The following is a 12075-nucleotide window of genomic DNA, read 5'->3' as shown; positions in this document are numbered from 1 at the left end:
GAAAGTGAGCAAGACAAGCGGAGGGCGCTGCCACCCGCCCCTGTGTGAATGCCGCGCCTTCCGGGCGCTGACGGGCCGGGCCCGAGGGCGGCCCGGGCGCTGGAGCTGCCAGCAAACTTTCCCGTCTGAATTCCAGATCGAGGGCCTGGGCACCACACTCTGCCCAGGCGTGTGTGCGACGCCGAAACCAGGGAGCCGCCTGCAGCCCTGGGGGCCGGGGGAGGGGAGAGAAGGGGAAAGGGATGGGGGGGGGAGGAGGCGGAGGAAAGAGGAGGTGGGAGGTGAGAGAGGGCGGGGGAAGGGAAGAGTGGGGGGAAGTTGGAGACTGGGAGGTAGGAGGAGTGGGGGAGGGGCGGGGTGGGGCAAGGAGGAGGTGGGAGAAGGAGGTGGTGGGTGGGTGGGAGGGAGAGAGGGGAGGAGGGGGTGGGAGGAGGAGAAGTTGGGGGGATGGGGAGGGGCGGGGGAGAGGGGGAAGGGAGGGTGGGGGAGGGGGGAAGGGAGGGTGGGGAGGGGCGGAGGAAGGAGGAAGTGTGGAGTAAGAGGAGGGGGGGCGCGCGGAGCCCTGCCGGCGGCCGGAGGACTGGCGGGCGCTGACTGCGACCACCGCTCTCGGGCAGCGGACGCGCTTTGGATGATGAGGTCAGCACCGCGGAGCTTTCCTGAAACACACACCCCCCACCCCCCAAAAAAGAAAAACACAAGCGCAGCCCGCGCCCCCTGGCCTGGGCAGCAGCGGCAGCGGGGGCAGCAGCACGCCGGCCGGGGGTCGCGGGGCGCGGGGGGCGCTCCCCGGGGCCGCGGCCGCTCAGTCCGGGATCTGGGCTCCGTCAGACTTCCGGGAGAGAGGAGGTTTTTCTTCTCCAAAATCCACCAGACTCCTTTGATGCGCTTTTGTTTTACAGTGGAAAACTACAATAAAAAAAACATAGCCATGAAAATCAGTGAGATTAAAACCTGGCGGCTTCACTTCCTGGAGGCTTTTTGTTGGGTCTTGAAACTAGGAGTCTTTGCGGGTCATCCTTGTAAGTGCCTTTTTAATCCGTTCACACTGATGCTTGTGCGTCTATACTGCGTTTAACATCCATTATTAGACGGGTGACGTTGTGACATTGTGTTCAGTTGATTTGATGATGATTTCTGCTTTGATCGGTTGACGTTGCCTCACTTGATAACACGACATAAATGCATACACGTTGCAAAAAGAAACCCTGTCTTAAAATAGAGATGAAAATATTCCCTAAGGCGCTGCCAATACCAAAAGAGTGAAGTGTTATTTAGACCGTGGAAGTGTTAGAAACAACAATAATTCATTGGCTGGTTCATAGTCCTTCTACGTAACTTAACATTTTAAATCATTAAACAATAGGGATAAAACCCCTATTAGTTGTTCTAAAGTTCCTGTTTTCGAACGTGTATCATTACGTCATATGTAGCGAATCGCATTATCAGCTCTGTGAGTGAGAGAATTTCTGCTCTGAAACAGAGCGGTTTTAATGCTTAAGTACCAAGAAGTTCTTCTTAGGAAATCTCCAAATGCAGTCAGTTAATATTAAACAGATGCAGGGACTTCCCTGGTGGTCCAGTAAAGACTACCCGCTCCCAATGCAGGGGGCCAGGGTTCGGTCCCCGGTCAGGGAACTAAATCCCGCATGCCGCAACTAAGACCCGGCACAGCCAAATAAATAAATATTTAAAAATAAAATTAAATTAAAAAAATAAAGCAGATGCAGTAGGGGGTGCTTACTAAAACTGAAGGCTCTTCCCCCGGAGAATTTACTCCATTTTGCTTTAAAATGAGCCAGCGAATCATTAATTTTAAATTGGCCAATGCCAATTGAAGATCACTCCAAAACCAGAATGAGGCATCCCAACAATGGTAAGTAAATAGAAAGGCCCAATTCAGTTTACAAAAATTTGGCCTTAAGGCTGTGTCTCATACACCTGCATAAAGTCAAAGACGATGTGATGCACATTTTATCACATTAAACCAGCAGCAGTGATAGGGTGTACCTTCATGTAAACAGGATGCACAGACACACGTTTCACGGAACTATTAATATCCCAGTTACTCCATGTAGCTTAAGTCCCTGGGAGGGAGCTCCAGACCAGAGGTTGTAGACTGGCGCTACGTGGGCCCGTCCTTGTTTTCCAGACCTGTTTGTTTGCCCTTTGAAGTGTGTTTTAAACTTTTGAATTCCTTATCTATATTTAAAAATCAGGCGACTTCCCTTGTGGTGCAGTGGTTAATAATCCGCCTGCCAACGCAGGAGACACGGGTTCGATCCCTGGTCCGGGAAGATCCCACATGCCACGGAGCAACTAAGCCCGCGAGCCACAACTACTGAGCCCTCGCGCCGCAACTACTGAAGCCCGGGCACCTAGAGCCTGTGCTCCACAACCAGAGAAGCTACCACAGTGAGAAGCCCGTGCACCACAACGAAGAGTAGCCCCTGCTCACTGCAACTACAGAAAGCCCGCACTCAGCAATTAAGACCCAATGCAGCCAAAAATAAATAAATTTTTTTAAAAATCAGGATATTTCACAGGGAAAGCTGGACTTTTGGCTTCTCTTCTTTGGCTGCATTGGGTCTTCGTTGCTGCTCACGGGCTTTCTCTAGTTGCGGTGAGTGGGGGCTACTCGTGCACCGGCTTCTCATCGCGGTGGCTTTTCTCGTTGCGGAGCACGGGCTCTAGGCACGCGGGCTTCCGTAGTTCCGGCTTCTGGGCTGTAGAGCGCAGGCTCAGTAGTTGTGGCACATGGGCTTAGTTGCTCCGCGGCACGTGGGATCTTCCCGGACCAGGGATCGAACATGGTCTCCTGCACTGGCAGGCGGCTTCTTAACCACTGCGCCACCAGGCAGGTCCCTTGGGCTCTCTTTGAAATCTGAGAAGACCTGCAGCAGAGCGGCAGTGTCAGATGTAACAGTCTGCACCTCCCCTGTCGTCCTCTTAAGGTATGCGCGAGCTTTCTGCCCCAGACAAATCACTTCATCTGGTGTTTGGCCTTTTTATAAGGATTATTAAAGTCATAGGTGGTTTAGACACTCACTGCCTAGACCTAATGCATGTATAATTAAAACCTCAAATCTTGATTTCCAGAAATTCATGTTGACAGATTCAACCAATCAGAAACTGAGTCTGCGTACATTCCCTAAAGACAGGTGCTATGGAATGTCCGGATTCCCTCCATCCTGCATTTGCCCAAGATGCAGCAAGACATAGGGGTGCGTGTGGTCTCAGGAATTAAACAGACCTGGTTTGGATTCCCACTAGGTACTTGCTGTGCAGTGTTAGGCAAGTTATGTACTATCCTTGAACTTGTTTCCTTAAAAATAGATATAATAAAACTACCTCTCTGAATTATTGAATATTAAGTAGTTATATGTAAAAGCATCTTAAACAGTCCCTGGTCCATAGGAACCACCCAAAATATTAATTTCTCATGCCCTTGGGATTTCAGTTACTAATGTGGATATTTGAGAGAGAATTCTTACTAGATCTTTTTTCTTGTCTACGAAATCCTACTTTAGTAGAATCTAAACTTTGGTGTGTGTAAGAGACTTACCGGGATACTTGATTACAGTGCTGGTTTCTGGGCCCCTCTTCTAAGATATAGGAAGTCTCAAGTAGGGCCCCGGGGTTTGACATTTTAACATTTAATTCTGGGGCACGAGTCCTCAGCCCTCACTCTAGAGGACAGTCCCCGTTCTGCACTTGGCCCTGGTCATTCAAGGGAGTGAGGTGGAGACAGAGGAAGGCCTGAGCCGAGTCCCAGGCTGGTCCCGGCCAGCTTGCTGATCCCGAGGCTAGATTGGATGCCTCCCTGGATCCCTATTGCCAGCTTCTGGATCCACAGGCATTTATTGAGCACCTGCTGGAAAGTGCCCTGAGCGGGCACCAGGCACGCAAGGCAAATGAAGCGGTTCCTGTCCTCGGGGAGCTCAGGGAACTGAATTCCAAGGTCAGGCCTGGCATTTGGGTCCCAGGTTCTGCCTTTCCTACCGTCCAGCATTTAATACCGTCGCAAATGGCTGTATTCCCAAAGACACTCGTTGATCTCATCAGCGCCTCTCTCCCCCCATCCCCCCGCCCAGAACCATGCTTTCCCAAGCCACACTGCAGCGACTTCTGCATTACACAAGGACACTTAGCATAGCACTGCTTAGGTGCTCATTAGATATTTGTGGAATTTAATTTCCTTGGACAAATATGTCTTCTGAAACTTAGTTTATGTTCATTCACTCATCAAATATTTATAAGCCAGGAACTGTTCCAGAAGCTGGGGATAACTGCCGTGAACAAAATGTAAAATCCCTGCCCACGTGGAACTTCTATTCCAGTTGGGGAAGAAAGGCCATATCAGCAACCTACCTTGCATTCTTGTATATTGGGTTGTTATCTGTACCCGGACATTTGCTGCAATCTTGTTTGCTCTGACTGCTACCTCAGTTACCTGCCAAATGGCCTTTCCCAACCCTGGTCTACACAGCCCTTACTCAGCGTCGATTCTATCTGAGGCCAAAGAGCAAACCGGTTATCTTATTGCATCTTGAATCAGTGTCTGCATATCTCCTCTAGGCTTTAACCAAGATCAGCCATTCATTTCCAAATGCCAGAAGCTTCCACAATAAATGCAACTTGTATATTCTCTTACAGAATATTAGGGAGAAGACGTGACAGGAACCAAGTGACTCTGCTGTCCCATTGTTTAGTCCTATTATAATATTGCTTTTCTTTTTAAGCTTCTTATCTATTATGCCAAATATAAAAGTAACCCTGACTACTTTGCATTCATATTCTGTAGCTTAATTTGAGTAGACTTCTAATAATTTATCAGTAAGATAATCTTACCTTTAGATACGTGATTTTGCAGGGTACATTTTGCTGCATTCTTACTGAGCGCTTTGTATTTTTCTGGGTCTAATACTTGTTATAGAGAAATACAAGTCCAATTGTGTCATAAAAATGAGAGAGGATTTCAGTATTCCAAGTATTCTACAAAGTGAGTTACACCTGAAAATTCAGGTAAAGGAGTATAATTTTTTTTTTTTTTTTGCGGTACGCGGGCCTCTCACTGTTGTGGCCTCTCCCGTTGCGGACCACAGGCTCCGGACACGCAGGCTCAGCGGCCATGGCTCACGGGCCCAGCCTCTCCGCGGCACGTGGGATCCTCCCAGACCGGGGCACAAACCCGCGTCCCACGCACCGGCAGGCGGACTCTCAACCACTGCGCCACCAGGGAAGCCCGTTTTATTTTATGTTAAATTTTTAAAAATTAATTAGTTAATTTATTTTTTGGCTGTGTTGGGTCTTCATTGCTGTGCGCGGGCTTTCTCTAGTTGCGACGAGCAGAGGCTACTCTTCATTGCAGTGTGCTGGCTTCTCATTGCGGTGGCTTCTCTTGTTGCGGAGCACGGGCTCTAGGCACGTGGGCTTCGGTAGTTGTGGCACGTGGGCTCAGTAGTTGTGGCACACAAGCTTAGTTGCTTCACGGCATGTGGGATCTTCCCAAACTAGGGATCGAGTCCGTGTGCCCTGCATTGGCAGGTGGATTCTTAACCACTGCGCCACCAGGGAAGCCCCAAGAAAACTTTTTAAATGTCAAGTCAAGTGGGCTTAGATGGTGGTCTTGCCACTCGGGGGCATTTTTCTCGCAGTTGGGATGGGGGTGGGACAGTCATGAGGGCCCTGACCTGCTCCATGAAATCCACTTCAAAAGCTGGAGCTATCTTTCAAATGGATTTTTCTAGCTTCCTAATAACCCAACTGTAGATTTATCATGAGCTAAGTTTTCTACAAACTTTTCTGAATAGTTTTACTTTCACTTCGTTGGCTTGGGAGCAGTGAGTAGACCCTAAATGATTTGCCCCCTTCGTCTACATGTCGACCATTTAGAAACACAGACTAAGAGACTTCCAAAGTGAATAAATATCTCCTGCTGTTTAAATAGCCAACCTTCAAACTGATTCAGGAACCACCCAGGCAGGCACTCTGAGTCCCCGTGTGATTCCAGACATGTCACTGACCTCTCTTCAGGCTGAAGTGAAGTTAATGTTTTTCCCTCCCATCAACTCACAGCGGTGCTTTGGGGATAGAAAAATGGATGTGGCAAAGTCCAGTGCAGATTCTTAAATGCCACCGGCAAAACCAGGTAAAAAGCACTTGTCTTTTGTGAAATGCAGCTGCCGTGTAAGAGACCCACGGCACACTGTCTTCCTGGCTCAGGAACACACACATCCATCTTTCTAGAATTCAAAACTGAAGGAGGAATGACAGGGTGGAAGGTTTTTCTGGTTGTTTTTCTTCCTTTAATTAATTTATTTATTTATTTATTTTTGGCTGCATTGCAATGGCTACCAGAGGTGGATGGAAACGTTTAAAGGGCGTTTGGGTTTCTGTTTGGTTGGTTGGTTTTTTGGCCTCGGCAGTGTAGCCAGATAGTTTGGGAGATATAATTTAGAAAGCACCAATGCCTTTCTCCAGATTAAGGTTCTTTTCGATTCCCATGGAAACTTTGGAGAAACAGGCATTTAATTTGCTTATTATTCTTTCATTAATTTATCCAACAAACTTCATGGAGCACCTACGATGTACAAAGGCACTGCGTTTAGTGCTGGAGATACAGCGTAGAGGAGACCAGAACCCTGAGTTCAGGAGCCTCCAGCCTGTTCTCCAGGTCCTGCAGGTGTGGTTTCAGGCAAATTTGCCTAGCTGGACCATCCATTCTGAACATCAGAATCAGAGACAAGTGATTTCTTGAACTCATCAATAACCAATTCTCACCAACAATGCTGTCTAGATATAAGAGATCCCTGTGACCTATTTTCAAAGACTTCATTTAAAAATATACTTGGAAAACAAAACAGCAGACTTTTTTATTCTAAAATGAGGTGGTGTCAGTTGGCACCTGTATATGTTTGTGTATTTACAACAGCAGAGCAGGAAAGGGGAGGTTGAGGGCAGGCTTGCTGGGGCCCCTTCAGTTCATCGTCTTAGAATCGTAATCCCTCTTCTCTGCGTTTGAGAGGCTTAGGAGGCCGTCACCCACGAGAGGCCAAGGAAGCAAATCCAGCTGGAATGGCTTCACACGGTGTAATCAGACAGACTTGTTTTTTCAGAGGAGAAAAAGCCTTCCAGATAATGAGACTGGACAGAGCCTGGATGTGGAAGTAAAAGTCCAGTCTTGAAATGACCCCTCTGATATTTGCCTTGGGCTCTGGCCAGTCACCTTACATCTTTGGGCCTGCAGTGTCCTCACTTGTAAAACGAGGGCACTGTGCTGGAGGACACCTGACTGCCCCTTCCATTCTAACCTCCTATGATCTGTGATAAAGGTGGCACCGTGCAGTGTGTTTTGTGATTTTAATTCATTGATTAGGCATTTCATCAATGGCCAAAGTTGCTTCAATGCTGAGATTAGAATAATTATGGTGAGGCTTCAGGGTTAATAATTAACTAAAATAACTGAGCCATTTCACACCTCTGCCAGTGCTGTCCAACTCTCAACAAAAGAACAAATAAACAGCAAACAGCAATGAATTAATTCACAAGCAAAGATTATTTCTGGCAGTTAGAAAAGTTGGACACTTCTCTGTTTATACATACCCCTTATATACATAAATAGGTGTATACATTTTTTAAAATAAATTTCTTTATTTTATTTATTTTTATTTTTGGCTGCATTGTGTCTTTGTTGCTGCGCGCGGGCTTTCTCTAGTTGTGGCGAGCGGGGGCTACTCTTGGTTGCGGTGCGCGGGCTTCTCATTGCAGTGGCTTCTCCTGTTGCGGCGAGCGGGGGCTACTCTTGGTTGCGGTGCGCGGGCTTCTCATTGCAGTGGCTTCTCTTATTGCGGAGCACAGGCTCTAGGCGCGTGGGCTTCAGTAGTTGTGGCACGCGGGCTCAGTAGTTGTGGCTCGCGGGCTTTAGAGCGCAGGCTCAGTAGTTGTGGCGCACGGGCTTAGTTGCTCTGCGGCATGTGGGATCCTCCCAGACCAGGGCTTGAACCCGTGTCCCCCGCATTGGCAGGCGGACTCCCAACCACTGCACCACCAAGGAAGCCCGGTGGATACATTTTAAGTGTGTATGTATATGCTACCATTTGTCATTAACTGTGCATATTCCCGAATAATAAAATTATATAACTAATATTCATTGAGCACATACCATAGGCTGAGCACTGTTGAAGACTTTATTTACATTTTTAATTTATTTTGACTGCACCGTGCTGCTTGCGGGATCTTAGTTCTCTGACCAGGTATTGAACCCGTGCCCTGGCAGTGAAAGCGCCGAGCCTTAACTGCTGGACTGCCAGGGAATTCCCAATTTACATTGTCAATAACTTCTTTTCATTAATTTCTTCTGTTTTCAGTCTTAACACCCACAGTTGATTTCTCAAAATATGGAAGTTTGTGAAGGTTATTGCAAACATCTTGTCTGGCAGGCATAACCGTTAGGGTATAAAGAAAAGAAACGATATTTCATAAAAAGGACTCCAATTTGTCTGAACTTTTGGGCAAAGCCTTGCTGGAAAGGCATGCATTTGATCACGTTTACGTCTGGGAGTGGGGATTCTGCCTCGAAATGACTCTCTTTTGGAGAGAGAGGGAAAATCTTGGAGTTTACGGAGAGTGGAAAACATTTTCATCCCTAGTGAGATCAGAAAAAAAAAATCTCAGTGAGGCTCAAGGAAACTTTTCCTGGCAATGAGGGTTATATTTGATAAGTTACTATGATATTTGAATCACAGCTTCTGGAAACAGGTTATAAAATAAATTTTCACAGAACTGAGACAGTTCCGGTGCGGGTCTTTCTGTCCGGCCCATACACAGTCCATAGCAGTACTGAAACTTCACGGGATCACGAATTTCTATACTATCTGCCCATGCAGTGTTCCCAAAGCAGTGATGAAACATTCAGTAGCATAAGGGATGTGTTTTATATTATGATGATTATAATTCTACATGTTTTCCCAAAATGTACAAATATGAAATGTGCTATGTTCTACTCATATGCTTGCTTATGGAAAACAGAAATAAAAATTGTTTACTTTGGCTACAACAAATGTCATTCTCTTGCTTAGTGGCTTTTGATATCCTTCAGCCAAACCAAACATGCAGCTTCTCAAGATACCAGAATCTGTATTTAATACAATAATGAGTTTCTCACTCCCAGCCTCCCTCTCCCTCTCTCTCTCTTTTTTAATGACTCTGTTGTTAAATAAGAAATGGATAATGTCAACTTTCCCAATAGCACCACTAGTATTTGTTGCTGTTTCATAAGTAATTTAGGAAAGCAACTGAAGCATAAAGAAGCTAAATTATTTATTACGGTATTTTCCTCTCCTGGATATCATGATAATCTTCAATATTAATGCCTTCCTTACAAGTGTAAGGTTAGGAAATTGAAGTCAGTGGGTTAAATTGATCAATTATACAATTATGAAATGTTTTCAGGTGAATAGTTGATTTTATCATCAAACCAAAATAGTGCATTTCTTGCATGCATTATCTAAATATTTATCTAATATGTGTTGATGTATTCTTAATTGTTGTAATACCTTTTTTAAATGATTCGCTTTGAGAGTCATGCGCAGTTTGATTCAGTTCTCCTAAGTCAAGTGCAAGCTTACCCATCACAAATTCATTGAATACTGTGGTGTGGGCAAGACGGCCAGGATGAGCAGTGACCCCAGTAATGAAAACCAGTGGTCAGAACCTCACCTTGCCAGAGCTGGTAATCTGGGCAGTTTACAGGTTAACTCAAAACCTATGGTTAGTAGAGACGTGTCCGACGTGGATGTTGTCTGGGAGTTTGTGCATTGGGCATTCAGAGTAAGTTGGAAGAAACACTGGTTCTAATATGCTTCTCTTCAGCCAAACATGAAAGGTTTAGGCAGAGATCATTAAGCAAATGAATAACAAAAAAAAAGCATAGGAGGGCTTCCCTGGTGGCGCAGTGGTTGAGAGTCCGCCTGCCGATGCAGGGGACACGGGTTCGTGCCCCGGTCCGGGAGGATCCCACGTGCCGCGGAGCGGCTGGGCCCGTGAGCCATGGCCGCTGAGCCTGCACGGCCGGAGCCTGTGCTGCGCAACGGGAGAGGCCACAGCAGTGAGAGGCCCGCGTACCGCAAAAAAAAAAAAAAAAAAAACCAACTATGTTGCTTCGTATCTTCTCCTCATGGGGGCGTAAGGTTTTTATTTTTTTGGTGTTTTATAAAAAATTTGTATTGGGGTGTAATTGATTTACAGTCTTCTGTTAATTTCAGGTGTACAGCAATGTGAATCTGTTATACAAATCCACATACCCACTCTTTTTTAGATTCTTTTCCCTTATAGGCCATTACAGAGTATTGAGTAGGGTTCCCTGTGCTCTACAGTAGGTCCTTAGTAGTTATCTATTTTATGTATAGTCGTGTGTACGTGTCAATCCCAATCTCCCAGTTTATGGGCACAAGGTCTTGAGTGGCCCTTCCCCCCCGCCGAAGAGTAGGTACCCAGTGAGTGGATGAAGGCCTGCGTGAATGAATGTTGGGATGGTAGAGGCTGCTAAAGAGGCATTGCTTTTCAGTATAGAAAAAGCAAGGAATATTTTTCCAGCACACAATAAAGAAAATGCTACATTGAAACAAATGAATATATCTTAATACGATGGAGAGTGCAGTAGGAATTACTTTTTTTTTTTTTTTTTTTGCGGTACGCGGGCCTCTCACCGTTGTGGCCTCTCCTGTTGCGGAGCACAGGCTCCGGACGCACAGGCTCAGCGGCCATGGCTCACGGGCCCAGCCGCTCCCCGGCATGTGGGATCTTCCCGGACCGGGGCACAAACCCACATCCCCCGCATGGGCAGGCAGACCCTCAACCACTGCGCCACCAGGGAAGCCCAGGAATTACTTTTTAAATGATGTTTGAAAATAGAAGCTGAAAAGACAGTGGAGAAATGAATGCAACAAGTATCTCCCAACAGACAAGGAACGGGATATAAATGTGTGATGGGAGATACCATACTGCCGCCTTCACACACCCACACACTGTGTGACTTGAGTAGGATTAGAAAAGTCAAATTCCATGGCCCCAAAATAGTAGGCACGACTCACTGATGAATAGGTTAGTCCAAAAGACAGCTTCCAACTGCCCACCGGCCCTACCCCCAATTAAAGTAACTTCTAGAAATAAATTCTTCTTCAAATTGAATTATCTATGCAAAGGATTCGTTATGAATAAACTACATCAGGGTTTGGCAAACTATCCATGGGCCAAATCCAGCCCACCTCCAGTTTTGCTAACTAAAATTCTCTTGGAACACAGCCCACCCCTGCATTTCTGTATTGTCCATGGCTGCATCCCACTATAAGGACCCAGTTGAGTAGCTGTGACAGAGACCCTGTGACCCGCAAAATAAAAAATGGCCCTTCAGGGGAAAAGTTTGCCAGTGCTTGACCTACATGATCAAAGGATATAGTAATTTGGTCAGATGTGCCATTAACTTGCTTTCCCCAGTGGGAATGTAATATGGTTGGATATATTATTTTCTGAAATCAGTGAGGGATTCAGGCCTCCCATGCTTCCCACCAGGGGCAGACCTGGGGCCTGGAGTCTGGTTGGCTGGCTAAGGGAGCAGTACCCTCTGGTTACCAAGTAGAGTAACCAACTTGTCCTGGTTTTCTGGGGACTGTCATGGTTTTAAAACTGAGTCCCATATTCTGGGCAAACCAGGACAGTTGATCACCCTGACATGTAGTGAATAGCTTATGGGGTCTGGGGCAGACTGACTTGGGTTCAAATCCCATTTTTGTGACTTCACACTGTGCAGCCTTAAGTTACTTCATCAATTACCCTATCTATGAATTGGGATTGATTCTATTTTGAGGAGATATTGTAAGGATTAAAGGAAATTATGCACAGAAAGAGCCTAGCACAGAATAGGCACTTACTAAATATTCATTCCCTTCCTTTAGACCATTATAAGCTAACTTTCTTATCCAATCTTTAGCCAAAATTCCTTTTTTCATAAAATAATCAGAAGGGAAACTTTAAAATACCATTCTTCTTTAAACAAAAAAAAATTTATTTAATTGG

The 12075-nt window shown here is 46.1% G+C and overlaps 1 long non-coding RNA gene across 1 annotated transcript; it reads left to right on the top strand.

The window, feature by feature from the left end:
• Positions 1–522: 522 nt before the first annotated feature.
• Positions 523–5285, top strand: LOC307065206. The gene is made up of 3 exons (XR_013811325.1): positions 523–639; positions 903–1022; positions 5106–5285. It is a non-coding gene; the product is annotated as an uncharacterized lncRNA (long non-coding RNA).
• Positions 5286–12075: the final 6790 nt, after the last annotated feature.

This window comes from Hyperoodon ampullatus (assembly GCF_949752795.1).
Source record: "Hyperoodon ampullatus genome assembly, chromosome: 16".
NCBI lineage: Eukaryota > Metazoa > Chordata > Mammalia > Artiodactyla > Ziphiidae > Hyperoodon > Hyperoodon ampullatus.
Note: the sequence above shows the minus strand (reverse complement) of the source record. Positions and strands in the feature narration are given on the sequence as shown.